The sequence below is a fragment of the Puma concolor genome, chromosome D2 (genome assembly GCF_028749965.1).
Source record: "Puma concolor isolate L17-30 chromosome D2, mPumCon1.1.hap2, whole genome shotgun sequence".
Lineage (NCBI taxonomy): Eukaryota > Metazoa > Chordata > Mammalia > Carnivora > Felidae > Puma > Puma concolor.
The window spans coordinates 74,320,171-74,335,571 of NC_141677.1; positions in this window are offsets into that span (position 1 = coordinate 74,320,171).

Sequence of the window (15,401 nt, forward strand, 5' to 3'; positions counted from 1 at the left end):
TGTATAATGTGATTAAAATCCAAATTCTGGAGTTGGTCTGAAGAACCATAAATGACTGTTGAAGCTGGTTACATACCTATTATGTGGCATTTGAGCTTTGAGAATATTGTTTACTTGGCACTGACATCATGCCCATTGCTAATATTACTGATGTCATTCTGATCACGTAAGGCAGACTTCCAGATCCAAGATGATCCCCTCCCAGTGTGCACATGGCCAAGTACCAACCTTTGTCATTTTCCCATCTTTACATTTGTTGGGGGTAATCAGATATCTCAGAAAAGATGACACAGAAGGATAAAAGGACATAGCAGATCCAATGCTTCCTAACCAGTCCCCCTGCTCCCAGTGGGGTCCCCCCAGGCTCCTTTCCTGTCTGCAGCCTTTTTAATCTTTCTAAAAAGCACAAATCAAAAATCCTCCCAGTGTTCTCCAGGAACCAAAGACTCTAGCATTCTCTCTCACCATATTCCTTCTAGAAATCTGCTTTCTGGTGTCCAAAAGGACCTTGATCTTGGATGGTGCTGGACCTTTGCACAAACCCTTCCACTCCCTAGGATGTGTTTTCCCTTGTCTTTCTGTCTGTGTAACTCCTACTGGTTCTTAAATCTGTGTGTAGACATCATTTCTTCCAGGAAAGCTTTCTTCACATCCATTACCATATCCCCTAAGACTGGATTAGAGGCTGTCCCACTGCCTTACTGTTGCACCCGGAACTCCCCCCATCTCAGCACTTATTCCTCTATATCATAATTGCTTGTTTACTTGTCTGCATATCTCTCATTAAGGGGGTTACATGTTGTATGTATCTGGCAAAGGCCTGGCATGTAGTAGGATATCAAATACATATTTTCTGAATGACCAACTCACTAATGAAAAGAATGAATGACTCCACTAGAGTCAGGTATTTAAAATTAGGCCATGTCCAATCACTAATATCCTAAAAGAGAAAGGTCTTAAAAGGTGAGTGGGGATTTGCCAAGAGGACATGACAGGTAGGGCACTCCAGAAAGAGGGAACAATACAGCCAAAGCCACAGAGATGTGAACATGCTTTTCATTCTGTGTTTCACCAAAGTATAGGCAAGTTGATCAACACATGAAGACTTGTTCTGAGAATTATTAATCTGTATTGATCAGGATGCTTTCGCTTGCAGGAACATAAAGCTCTAATTCAAACTGGCATAAACCATAGGGAACTGTATTCGTTCACATGATTGGGAAGCCCAGGGGTAGGGAAGCTTCAGGTTTGGTTGATGTAACAACTTAATGACCTTTTCAAGAGCCGCTTCTTTTCTGTTCCTGTGCTCTCTTGTCTATGGTGCCTAATGGTTTCATACCAAGGCAAGCTCCTGTCCCAGTTGAAGAAGGGCCACTTACCGCAACTGGGGCCATGCAGACCTTCTCTTTCACATCCAGTAAGAGACACAAAGTGCATCTTCCTCCCCATCTTCCCAAACAAAATCTCTGAGGTTCACTCTGATTGGCCAGTGGCCTGAGAAATGGAATGTGCCGATTGGCTTATACCAGTCAGGGTGCACTCCTGGACAAGGTGTGAAGCCAGCCTCTGCCACACACGTGGACCATGTGGGCGGGGAATGAATATCTGAATGGAAGGAAAGATTCTTGGGGCTTTGACAAGAGCACCTGGAAGGATGGAGATGCCATTGACTAAAATGGGGAATGCACTGGGAGGAACAGATTTGAGGAGGGAGGACAGGGTTTAACCATGCCAGATTTCAGATGCTCATCAGACATCCAACTTGGATGTCAGGTGAGCTGCTAAATATAGGAGCACAGGGTTGAGGGTGGATGTCATGGTTACAATGTAAACTTTGGTGTCTTCATTGTATGCATGGATTTTTTTTAAACCCTGCATTTCCAGTAAAGAGATTAACACCGTGCTTAAATTGTGTTGAGTGCTTAATAAGTGTTTTTAATTATAGTTACTATGGATGCCTCCTGGACTTTTTCTATAACACACTGATAATGATGAATAATGAATAATAAAAGAAATGAATGAAAACATTGTCTGCAAATTTGCTCAAGTAACAAGATGGAACAAAGGATTTTAAAAGAATTTAATCTTAAAAAATACATCTGTTAAAAACCCTCTTATTAAGAAGGATATCCATTTTCATCATAATGAAACAGTTTGCAAGTTACTTTAACTGCTTTAAAAGAAGCGTTTACTCAAATCATTTACCTATTTCTGGTCTCAGTAAATTTTTAGGAAATATTCCTATTTCTAGAGCCCCAAATCAAATTTTTTTTCTTCCCTTTAGGTAGGAGTTCTATATCCATTTGAAAGGATGAGCCAGTCCATGTATAATTTTTAACCTGTTTAACCACGTGATTTTTAACCTGTTTCTTGCTGGACTTTATTTCTTGGATGTTAAGAGCTAACTGCATTAACTCTGGTTCCGCTTGCTCCTCTGAAATGTTCTTTCAGAAGGCAATGGACTGCCCTTTCCATTTCTTTTTTGTTTTTCCTAACACATGCATTATGCTTGCAGTGTGTCAGGCACTATTCCAAGTGCTTTATGCATATTTACTCATTTAATTCTGACAATACACTAAAAGGTGGGTGCTTTTATCTCCATTTTCAGGAGAAGCAGCTAAAGCACAGAGAGTTTATCATACAACTCGCCTGAGGTAGCAAGCTATTTATTAGTGGATTTAGGTTTTCCCAAGGTCATTGTGATGTGAAATTTTTCATGCGTCTCTCTTGGTCTGCTGGACTATTGGTGGCCTTTGGCCAGCTCATTATTCCTGCTCCAGGATGCCAGGATTTGTCGCTGTTTTGTGTAACAGCTGCTGAGATTCAAGACTCTGCAAAGGTATTTCTTCTTGTCCCAAATCCCTCTAGCACTCTTGTGTACATATGCACGTGTATGCACACACACACACACACACACACAAACACAAACACACTACAGCCAAAGGAAAGGTGGGAGAAATATAAAAAGTAGATTCCCTAAATCTAGCAAGTAAAAAATTAACATGTTTTTGCCTACTATCTATGTAGCTGTAAGTATCCACTGCCTTGAACTTCCCAAATACCTTGAAGCTAATATATGGTACCATGATAAGGGTTCATAGGAACATTCAGTGCAAATAATAGGATGAATGTTTGCCTAAATGGCGACAGACTATGGGAGGGTGCTGCATGGTGAGGAAATTACCTGGTACTTCCTGAACAGGTATAGTCACCCCAAATAAAAACTTATTTTCTAACCCTTGGGCAGATCCAACTTGTCCCCCCGTCCATAGTGGTGCTATCTCAAGAGCTCTGAGAATTCAGTTTCTGACTTCATGGCAACTGCAGATTTGACCTCTCACTCCTCTGGGACCCTCATGGGGCTCATCTCCTAGGGTTATTACATGGTCTCTTCTCTCGCCTTGATTTTTCTCTCCCCTAATTTATACAAGCCACTTGTATAAATGGTGGTAAGTTCTGGAAGTCTGGGGGACATACAGGAGTGTTGTTTTTGAAGCAACATGAGCGACCTGCCCCTGGGAACCCCTCACTAGTCACTTTTTCTCAGGCTCCACAACCTCTGTGCCACCTGAAAATACCCCCTCAACTTCTCTAGACCCCTCTTTGACTTTTATCCCTCTCCCAAACTCCTGATCCTACCTTGTGCAGAGGGACTTACCAGGGTTTTCAAGTATTGGAGACCATGCCTTTGGAAACTCATCTTCTCCAGCCAAAGTGGATCATGGAATATTTTCTAAATAAAGGCCATCCTGCCCTAAAAGGAACTTGGACTCCAACTGTTAAAATAATTATTTCCTGCCTCTACTATTTAGACATCATTTGAATCCAAGCTAATTCATGCATCCCTCTTGAAAGACTCAAAATGATTCTTTTTATCTTGAGACACAAAGATAGCAGCAATAAAAATTAGCTGAGAAAAAGGGAATCCACATGAATTACATACATTTACACCCAACAAACAGTTCGCTTCAGCACATATGCACACACATACGTGCACACACACGTGTCACATGCACAACTCTAAGTAATAAATCATATTCAAGCCTCGTGTAGGTTATAAGGTTTATTACCAACTTCTCTGCTCTAAGGTACAGATGAGACTTTAGCCAGAGGTGGATGAACATTGTCTCTGGTTCTAGCCTGAACTTTTCTCTTTCAACTGCTTTTCCTGATCTGTTTCTATGCTTATGTCAGTGGGGTCTTCTTTTTCTTTTTAATGTTTTTATTTATTTTTGAGAGAGAGAGAGAATGAGTGGGGAAGAGGAAGAGAGAGGAAAAGAGAGGATCTAAAGTGGGTTCTGCGCTGACAGCAGTGAGCCCAACGTGGGGCTTGAACTCACAAATCATAAGATCAGGACCTAAGCCAAAGTCAGATGCTTAACAAACTGAGTCACCCAGGTGACCCCCCCCCCCATCAGTGGGGTCTTCTGAGAAGCACACCCCAAGATGGGATCAGAGATACAAAAGATTTATTCAGGGAAATGTCTATGAAGAAGAAAAAAGGACAAAATGAGAGCAGGCAGGGAGAACCATCATATTGCAATGCAGGTCTGACACCCATGAGAGTAGAGAGGGAAGGAAAGATTGGGTTGAAAGAGTCTCAGTCCTCAGCAAAGTTCTGAGAAAATCTTGGCCAGGTTCATGGAGAGTCCCCAAATGAAGGCAGCCCTTTGTAGTAATTGTACTTCAGGTAGGAGTGGATGGTCTCTGGTACCTGTGTCGTAGTCATTGGCTGGGGACAGTTGGCAGAGCGTAGCCTCTGTTTCTGTGCCACGGTGGGTCCAATGGGTGGCATCTGGGCTCCTGCAGCAGATGCTCCTAAAAGGATCTGAGTGGCACACTCTGTGGCTACCACAGCATCCCACCTTGTTCCTTTTCAGGTTTCTCTGGAAGTGATGCCAGCTTGGTCATTTCCTCATTAGAACTAAAATTAAGTACATTATTTAATTTAACAAACAGTCATGGAATCGCCATTACCATATTTCAGACATTGGTCTTGGCACTAAGGATGTGAAATAAATAACACATTCCTCACCTTGCCAGGAGCTTATAGTCTGGTGAGGGAACTGGACAGGGAAAGAGTTATAAAGCAGTGTCAGAAAGTATGAGGTGCTTTGGGAAGACAGAGAAGTTGGGGAGAGAGGCTGAGGGAAGGGGTAGGAAGGAGAAAGCCTTCATAAAGTAGGTAAGACAGGGGGTTCAGACTTTGGGGCATAATGCTCTCCAAGGGACACCAGGATCTGTGTGGCCCCAGACTTTTTCCTGTTAGCCCACACGAACTGATGGGACCTACCGATGGGTTTGGGGAGGACTGGGGAAGTCTGGGCTACACTCAGCAGCTGAGTTCACATCCCACAGACAGGGAATCCCTGATTTAAAAAAAAAAAAAAAAAGAAGTCAAGAGTTGACAGATGATAAGGCAAAACCTTACATCCAGTTCCATTACAACAACACACAAGGACAAATTCTTCCAGTACAAGGAATGTTTAGCAATGTGGTTCAGTTGATGTGTGTGAGTGTCCAGACTATAGAAAAGACTTAGAAAACAGCTTTCTCAGGACCAAAACCTCTTTGGACTTAAAGGGTTCTGAAAACCCAGTTTGAACCAACCCTTCTCTTCAGAAGATTATTCCGTTACAAGATGACAAGGTATCAGTACATTCTGAATTTGAGATTGAAGGAGAAAATAAGGACAGAGCTTAGTGGCTGGATAAAAACAGCTATTTGGCTCCACCTGGACATGTGGACATGGCAGATGATAGCTGGCAACTTCAGTCTTTACTCTGTGACCTTCAAAGACCATACACAATGAAGACAAGAAAACTGGTAGAAATGAAGTCATAGTTTCCAAAGATATCTCTAGATTTGTGCACATATGAACCCTGCCTAATTCCCTCAAGATCTAAGTTCATTCAGTATACATGATTTCAGTTGTCAATGTTGTTTAAAGAAATCTTTCTATCGGCTTCAGAATGGATTAATTAGTCAAAGAGACTTTAAAGGCTTAGTCTCATCTTGCCAGGGGATTAGTCCAATTTAATCCACCAGGGCATTTAATAGGAGCCAGTGCATTAGAGCACAGTGTCTATTGATGATGTGGGAGTTTCCTCACTGTATTAAGAAAGAGTACACCCTCATGTGATGCTGTGTACCCAAGAATGGAGACGGTCAGGCAATGAGAACTGCTCTCTCTCTGAATCATTGGCCTGACTGGGCTGGGTTGCTGTACTGGTTAGCTACTGGCTTGTTAAACAGGAGGCATATATTTAAACCCAAATCTCCAGGTTAGCTGGGTACTTCTTCTGTTCTTGGCTGGAATCACTCGTGTGTCTTTGGTCAAAGTAGGTTGAGTCATCAGTGCTGCTAATCTTGGCTAGATCTCTCCCATACTTGGGGTTGGGTGGCTTTGAGCTATTCCAAGATGTTGCTGCCATGACATTTAATGACAAATCAAGTCACACATCTTGCCCAGATACGAATGTGGGGAAATAGACTCCAGATGTTGATGGAAAGAGCTGTAAGGTCACCTGCAAAAGGCATGAGTGCAGGAGGGGGAGGGGCCGAAGAATTGTGACCATTCACAATCCATCTATCGCCATCTCCAACCTGTTTGTCAACCTTGCAGAAGTCTGGAGGCAGGTCAGGTGTCAGAAGGGTTTTCCTAACAATGGGTCAGGCTGACCTTGTCTCTGGAATTCTTATACTGCCTTGTCCTCACTGCTGTTGTCAGAATTGAGGGCGCCTTTTTAGTTCACGCGCTTTGACTTTTGCAGAAAGCAAAGTGCTCCAATGCAGTACGCCTCATCTTAAACAACCAATGCTGATGAACACAGGGTTGCTTCTCCTTATCTCTAAAACAAGACAACAGCCCTGATACGATTTTCTGCTCAGCCCTGATACGATGATGACTCCACAGTCATCATTCACTCTTGGTAGTTCATAAAGATCAAGACTTTAAGGTTGGACAAATACAAAAAATACTTTTAAAGAAATCTCCCAGCTACCTTCACTGAGCCACGGACTGCACTTTTGTACGCACTGAGTAGAGTCAGCTGATTCAGGATGGTTATTTTATTACTGTGGAACCACACACCTCTTGCAGCGGCTGCCCAGCTCACAACCACGCCTCCACGTCTGGGAGCACAGGGATGGGTCCCCTTGGCCAGGAACACCCAACAGGATCCAGTTCCCATTGCTAATTAATCGAGAGACAGCGTCTGACCTAACCAGGCCAATTGTCTGGTAAATAAAAATTCTTGGCTGAGACGCACACAGCCTGAAGCTCTATCAGGTCCAAAGCAGAAGGGATCTGAGAACAACCGGCTGAGGTCTCTAGGGTGGTCCCATTTGGGGGACTTCCCTAGGTCTCATGGTTTAACAACTTCATGGATTCCATGAGATGCCCCCAATATTTTTCCAATAAATCCCTCCTTTAAAATTTTTTTTGGCTAGCCAGAATTGATTTCTGTTGCTTGCCACCAAAAGAATAACTAGCATACCCCTAAAAGTTGCTTGTTGAAATAACTCATGGTCTGTACTTCACTATTGTTTCAGGATTGGGGTGGGGAGAGTAGCGAACACACACAGGGATTCCGGATAACGGGGCTATCAGAGCATAGAAACCTGGGGCAGCAACCTCTAGCAACATGTGAAATGCATGTATCTTTTAACCCTTAAATTCCACTTGTAGGAATTTATCCCACAGCTACACCATCCATCCAGGTGACTAATGTATAAGAATACTCACTGAGGCATTGTGCTCAGTAGTTAAAGACTGAAAACAACCAAATGTTCATCAGAAGAGGACTGATTAAGGAGATATCCAAATATTAGAATACTGTGCAGCTGGAAAAAAGATTGGAGTACATCTAGATGCACTGATAAGGAATGATTTTTATGACTACAGAAAATTTTTCAGAATCAGGTTGCAAAATAGTGTGTAGTATTATATTAACCATTTATATATATATATTTTTTTAACTTTTTAATGTTTATTTTTGAGGAAGAGAGAGACAGACAGACAGAGCATGAGCAGGGTAGGGGCAGAGAGAGAGAGGGAGGCACAGAATCCAAAGCAGGCTCCAGGCTCCGAGCTGTCAGCACAGAGCCCAATGCAGGGCTCAAACCCACAAACCACGAGATCATGACCTGAGCCAAAGTCAGACGCTTAACCAACTCAGCCACCCAGGTGCCCCAATCATTTATATTTTTAAAAAATATATAATATGTATATACATAATACATGGAATATCTCTGGAATGACACAAAGATCTGGTAAAGGAAACATTTTTAACTTTGTACCATATCAGATGTGTAGAAGCATATATTACCTGTATACAAACAGGAGTGAAATAAAGTTTTTTTAAGAAGGAAACCCCCGGAGGAGGAGAGGGAAGATGGCGGCGTAGGAGGACGCTGGGCTCACCGCGCATCCTGCTGATCACTTAGATTCCACCTACACCTGCCTAAATAACCCAGAAAACCACCAGAGGATTAGCAGAACGGAGTCGCCGGAGCCAAGCGCAGACCAGAGGCCCACGGAAGAGGGTAGGAGGGCGGCGAGGCGGTGCGCGCTCCACGGACTGGCGGGAGGGAGCCGGGGCGGAGGGGCGGCTCGCCGGCCAAGCAGAGCCCCCGCGTCTGGCTTGCAAAAAGCGGAGGGGCCTGACGGACTGTGTTCCGACAGCAAGCGCGACTTAGCGTCTGGGAGGTCATAAGTTAACAGCTCTGCTCAGAAAGCGGGAAGGCTGGAGGACAAAGGGAAGGAGAGCTGCTGAGCCCCCGGACGACAGAGCTCAGTTTGGTGGGGAACAAAGGCGCTCGCCAGCGCCATCTCCCCCGCCCATCCCCCAGCCAAAATCCCAAAGAGAACCAGTTCCTGCCAGGGAACTTGCTCGCTCCGCACAAACACCCAACTCTGCGCTTCTGCGGAGCCAAACCTCCGGCAGCGGATCTGACTCCCTCCTGCTGCCACAGGGCCCCTCCTGAAGTGGATCACCTAAGGAGAAGCAAGCTAAGCCTGCCCCTCCTGCCCCTGTACACCTTGCCTACCCACCCCAGCTAAGGCGCCAGATCCCCAGCATCACAAGCCTGGCAGTGTGCAAGTAGCCCAGACAGGCCACCCCACCCCACAGTGAATCCCGCCCCTAGGAGAGGGGAAGAGAAGGCACACACCAGTCTGACTGTGGACACAGCGGTGGGCTGGGGGCAGACATCAGGTCTGACTGCGGCTCCGCCCACCAACTCCAGTTATATATCCAGTTATATATACTTCCCCTTCCAGCACAGGGGAAGTGCCCTGCAGGTCCTCACCACGCCAGGGACTATCCAAAATGACCAAGCGGAAGAATTCCCCTCAGAAGAATCTCCAGGAAATAACAACAGCTAATGAGCTGATCAAAAAGGATTTAAATAATATAACAGAAAGTGAATTTAGAATAATAGTCATAAAATTAATCGCTGGGCTTGAAAACAGTATAGCTGACAGCAGAGAATCTCTTGCTACAGAGATCAAGGGACTAAGGAACAGTCACGAGGAGCTGAAAAACGCTTTAAACGAAATGCATAACAAAATGGAAACCACCACGGCTCGGATTGAAGAGGCAGAGGAGAGAATAGGTGAACTAGAAGATAAAGTTATGGAAAAAGAGGAAGCTGAGAAAAAGAGAGATAAAAAAATCCAGGAGTATGAGGGGAAAATTAGAGAACTAAGTGATACACTAAAAAGAAATAATATACGCATCATTGGTATCCCAGAGGAGGAAGAGAGAGGGAAAGGTGCTGAAGGGGTACTTGAAGAAATCATAGCTGAGAACTTCCCTGAACTGGGGAAGGAAAAAGGCATTGAAATCCAAGAGGCACAGAGAACTCCCTTCAGACGTAACTTGAATCGATCTTCTGCATGACATATCATAGTGAAACTGGCAAAATACAAGGATAAAGAGAAAATTCTGAAAGCAGCAAGGGGTAAACGTGCCCTCACATATAAAGGGAGACCTATAAGACTCGTGACTGATCTCTCTTTTGAAACTTGGCAGGCCAGAAAGAATTGGCACGAGATTTTCAGTGTGCTAGACAGAAAAAATATGCAGCCGAGAATCCTTTATCCAGCAAGTCTGTCATTTAGAATAGAAGGAGAGATAAAGGTCTTCCCAAACAAACAAAAACTGAAGGAATTTGTCACCACTAAACCAGCCCTACAAGAGATCCTAAGGGGGACCCTGTGAGACAAAGTACCAGAGACATCACTACAAGCATAAAACATACAGACATCACAATGACTCTAAACCCATATCTTTCTATAATAACACTGAATGTAAATGGATTAAATGAGCCAACCAAAAGACATAGGGTATCAGAATGGATAAAAAAACAAGACCCATCTATTTGCTGTCTACAAGAGACTCACTTTAGACCTGAGGACACCTTTAGATTGAGAGTGAGGGGATGGAGAACTATTTATCATGCTACTGGAAGCCAAAAGAAAGCTGGAGTAGCCATACTTATATCAGACAAACTAGACTTTAAATTAAAGGCTGTAACAAGAGATGAAGAAGGACATTATATAATAGTGACAGGGTCTATCCATCAGGAAGAGCTAACAATTATAAATGTCTATGCGCCGAATACCGGAGCGCCCAAATATATAAAACAATTACTCATGAACATAAGCAACCTTATTGATAAGAATGTGGTAATTGCAGGGGACTTTAACACCCCACTTACAGAAATGGATAGATCATCTAGACGCACGGTCAATAAAGAAACAAGGGCCCTGAATGAGACATTGGATCCGATGGACTTGACAGATATATTTAGAACTCTGCATCCCAAAACAACAGAATATACTTTCTTCTCGAGTGCACATGGAACATTCTCCAAGATAGATCATATACTGGGTCACAAAACAGCCCTTCATAAGTTTACAAGAATTGAAATCATACCATGCATACTTTCAGACCACAATGCTATGAAGCTTGAAATCAACCACAGAAAAAAGTCTGGAAAACCTCCAAAAGCATGGAGGTTAAAGAACACCCTACTAACGAATGAGTGGGTCAACCAGGCAATTAGAGAAGAAATTAAAAAATATATGGAAACAAACGAAAATGAAAATACAACAATCCAAATGCTTTGGGACGCAGCGAAGGCAGTCCTGAGAGGAAAATACATTGCAATCCAGGCCTATCTCAAGAAACAAGAAAAATCCCAAATACAAAATCTAACAGCACACCTAAAGGAACTAGAAGCAGAACAGCAAAGGCAGCCTAAACCCAGCAGAAGAAGAGAAATAATAAAGATCAGAGCAGAAATAAACAATATAGAATCTAAAAAAACTGTAGAGCAGATCAACGAAACCAAGAGTTGGTTTTTTGAAAAAATAAACAAAATTGACAAACCTCTAGCCAGGCTTCTCAAAAAGAAAAGGGAGATGACCCAAATAGATAAAATCATGAATGAAAATGGAATTATTACAACCAATCCCTCAGAGATACAAACAATTATCAGGGAATACTATGAAAAATTATATGCCAACAAATTGGACAACCTGGAAGAAATGGACAAATTCCTGAACACCCACACTCTTCCAAAACTCAATCAGGAGGAAATAGAAAGCTTGAACAGACCCATAACCAGCAAAGAAATTGAATCGGTTATCAAAAATCTCCCAACAAATAAGAGTCCAGGACCAGATGGCTTCCCAGGGGAGTTCTACCAGACGTTTAAAGCAGAGATAATACCTATCCTTCTCAAGCTATTCCAAGAAATAGAAAGGGAAGGAAAACTTCCAGACTCATTCTATGAAGCCAGTATTACTTTGATTCCTAAACCAGACAGAGACCCAGTAAAAAAAGAGAACTACAGGCCAATATCCCTGATGAATATGGATGCAAAAATTCTCAATAAGATACTAGCAAATCGAATTCAACGGCATATAAAAAGAATTATTCACCATGATCAAGTGGGATTCATTCCTGGGATGCAGGGCTGGTTCAACATTCGCAAATCAATCAACGTGATACATCACATTAACAAAAAAAAAGAGAAAAACCATATGATCCTGTCAATCGATGCAGAAAAGGCCTTTGACAAAATCCAGCACCCTTTCTTAATAAAAACCCTTGAGAAAGTCGGGATAGAAGGAACATACTTAAAGATCATAAAAGCCATTTATGAAAAGCCCACAGCTAACATCATCCTCAATGGGGAAAAACTGAGAGCTTTTTCCCTGAGATCAGGAACACGACAGGGATGCCCACTCTCACCGCTGTTGTTTAACATAGTGCTGGAAGTTCTAGCATCAGCAATCAGACAACAAAAGGAAATCAAAGGCGTCAAAATTGGCAAAGATGAAGTCAAGCTTTCGCTTTTTGCAGATGACATGATATTATACATGGAAAATCCGATAGACTCCACCAGAAGTCTGCTAGAACTGATACGTGAATTCAGCAAAGTTGCAGGATACAAAATCAATGTACAGAAATCAGTTGCATTCTTATACACTAACAATGAAGCAACAGAAAGACAAATAAAGAAACTGATCCCATTCACAATTGCACCAAGAAGCATAAAATACCTAGGAATAAATCTAACCAAAGATGTAAAGGATCTGTATGCTGAAAACTATAGAAAGCTTATGAAGGTAATTGAAGAAGATTTAAAGAAATGGAAAGACATTCCCTGCTCATGGATTGGAAGAATAAATATTGTCAAAATGTCAATACTACCCAAAGCTATCTACACATTCAATGCAATCCCAATCAAAATTGCACCAGCATTCTTCTCGAAACTAGAACAAGCAATCCTAAAATTCATATGGAACCACAAAAGGCCCCGAATAGCCAAAGTAATTTTGAAGAAGACCAAAGCAGGAGGCATCACAATCCCAGACTTTCGCCTCTAATACAAAGCTGTCATCATCAAGACAGCATGGTATTGGCACAAAAACAGACACATAGACCAATGGAATAGAATAGAAACCCCAGAACTAGACCCACAAACGTATGGCCAACTAATCTTTGACAAAGCAGGAAAGAACATCCAATGGAAAAAAGTCTCTTTAACAAATGGTGCTGGGAGAACTGGACAGCAACATGCAGAAGGTTGAAACTAGACCACTTTCTCACACCATTCACAAAAATAAACTCAAAACGGATAAAGGACCTGAATGTGAGAAAGGAAACCATCAAAACCTTAGAGGAGAAAGCAGGAAAAGACCTCTCTGACCTCAGCCGTAGCAATCTCTTACTCGACACATCCCCAAAGGCAAGGGAATTAAAAGCAAAAGTGAATTACTGGGACCTTATGAAGATAAAAAGCTTCTGCACAGCAAAGGAAACAAGCAACAAAACTAAAAGGCAACCAACGGAATGGGAAAAGATATTTGCAAATGACATATCGGACAAAGGGCTAGTATCCAAAATCTATAAAGAGCTCACCAAACTCCACACCCGAAAAGCAAATAACCCAGTGAAGAAATGGGCAGAAAACATGAATAGACACTTCTCTAAAGAAGACATCCGGATGGCCAACAGGCACATGAAAAGATGTTCCGCGTCGCTCCTTATCAGGGAAATACAAATCAAAACCACACTCAGGTATCACCTCACGCCAGTCAGAGTGGCCAAAATGAACAAATCAGGAGACTATAGATGCTGGAGAGGATGTGGAGAAACGGGAACCCTCTTGCACTGTTGGTGGGAATGCAAATTGGTGCAGCCGCTCTGGAAAGCAGTGTGGAGGTTCCTCAGAAAATTAAAAATAGACCTACCCTATGACCCAGCAATAGCACCGCTAGGAATTTATCCAAGGGACACAGGAGTACTGATGCATAGGGGCACTTGTACCCCAATGTTCATAGCAGCACTCTCAACAATAGCCAAATTATGGAAAGAGCCTAAATGTCCATCAACTGACGAATGGATAAAGAAATTGTGGTTTATATACACAATGGAATACTACGTGGCAATGAGAAAAAATGAAATATGGCCTTTTGTAGCAACGTGGATGGAACTGGAGAGTGTGATGCTAAGTGAAATAAGCCATACAGAGAAAGACAGATACCATATGGTTTCACTCTTATGTGGATCCTGAGAAACTTAACAGGAACCCATGGGGGAGGGGAAGGAAAAAAAAAAAAAAAGAGGTTAGAGTGGGAGAGAGCCAAAGCATAAGAGACTGTTGAGAACTGAGAGCAAACTGAGGGTTGATGGGGGGTGGGAGGGAGGAGAGGGTGGGTGATGGGTATTGAGGAGGGCACCTTTTGGGATGAGCACTGGGTGTTGTATGGAAACCAATTTGACAATAAATTTCATATATAAATAAAAAAAAAAAAAAAAAAGAAGGAAACCCCCTTGTCCCCGAATGCCCGTGCCCCTATCCTCCAGTGCTGGAGAGCCCGCACTCACTGCCACCACCAGACTCACGTGGCTGCCGCAGATGAAACCCTCCAGTCCTGCCTGGAGGACTCCTAAGTCAACCCTGATCACCCTGAGGCGGTCTCAACCATCGAACTCTGAAGCAGGGGCCTTTCCCTTGGGGTGAGCATGGCACCCACAGGGGAACTGCCAGTGAGGTAAGCTCAGGGGGAATGGGCTTGGGGGCCCGACCCCCAGGGAAATCGTGGCAGATCATGTGATGGCTATTGTTCCTAAATCTAAGCAGATACATCTTTTCTCCCTGCTTCTCTGAAGAGCAACATGTCTGTCTTTCCACCTCCTTTAAGCAGGGCCCTATCACCTTTCTCCAACCCTGAAATTCACTCTCAGAATAAGGTAAAATGCCAACCAAGTCCATTCATATGTATATTGGTTCTTTCGTTAATGCATAACCACTTCAGTGGCAGGCATGGTTCTAGAGGCTAGAGGGATAGCAGTGGCCAAAACCGATGAGGTCTCTGTCCTCACAGAATTGCATTCCAAGGTGGGAAAAGTATGATTGCAAAAATAAATAAATAGATAAATAAACAAACAGATAAATAAGATGATTATAACTTGTGATAAGTGATCTGAAGGAAAACACATAAGGTGCTAGGGACCTGGGGTCTGGGGTTGGGTAGGAGGCTGGCAGTGGAGGGGCTCAGGGCTGTTCAACAGTGGCCTCACTGATGAGGTGACATTTAAACTAATTGGTGGTTGGGGCGCCTGGGTGGCGCAGTCGGTTAAGCGTCCGACTTCAGCCAGGTCATGATCTCGTGGTCCGGGAGTTCGAGCCCCGCGTCAGGCTCTGGGCTGATGGCTCAGAGCCTGGAGCCTGTTTCCGATTCTGTGTCTCCCTCTCTCTCTGCCCCTCCCCCATTCATGCTCTGTCTGTCTCTGTCCCAAAAATAAATAAACGTTGAAAAAAAATTTTTTTTTAAACTAATTGGTGGTTGACAAGAAGAAGCCAGCCCAGTGGAGGTC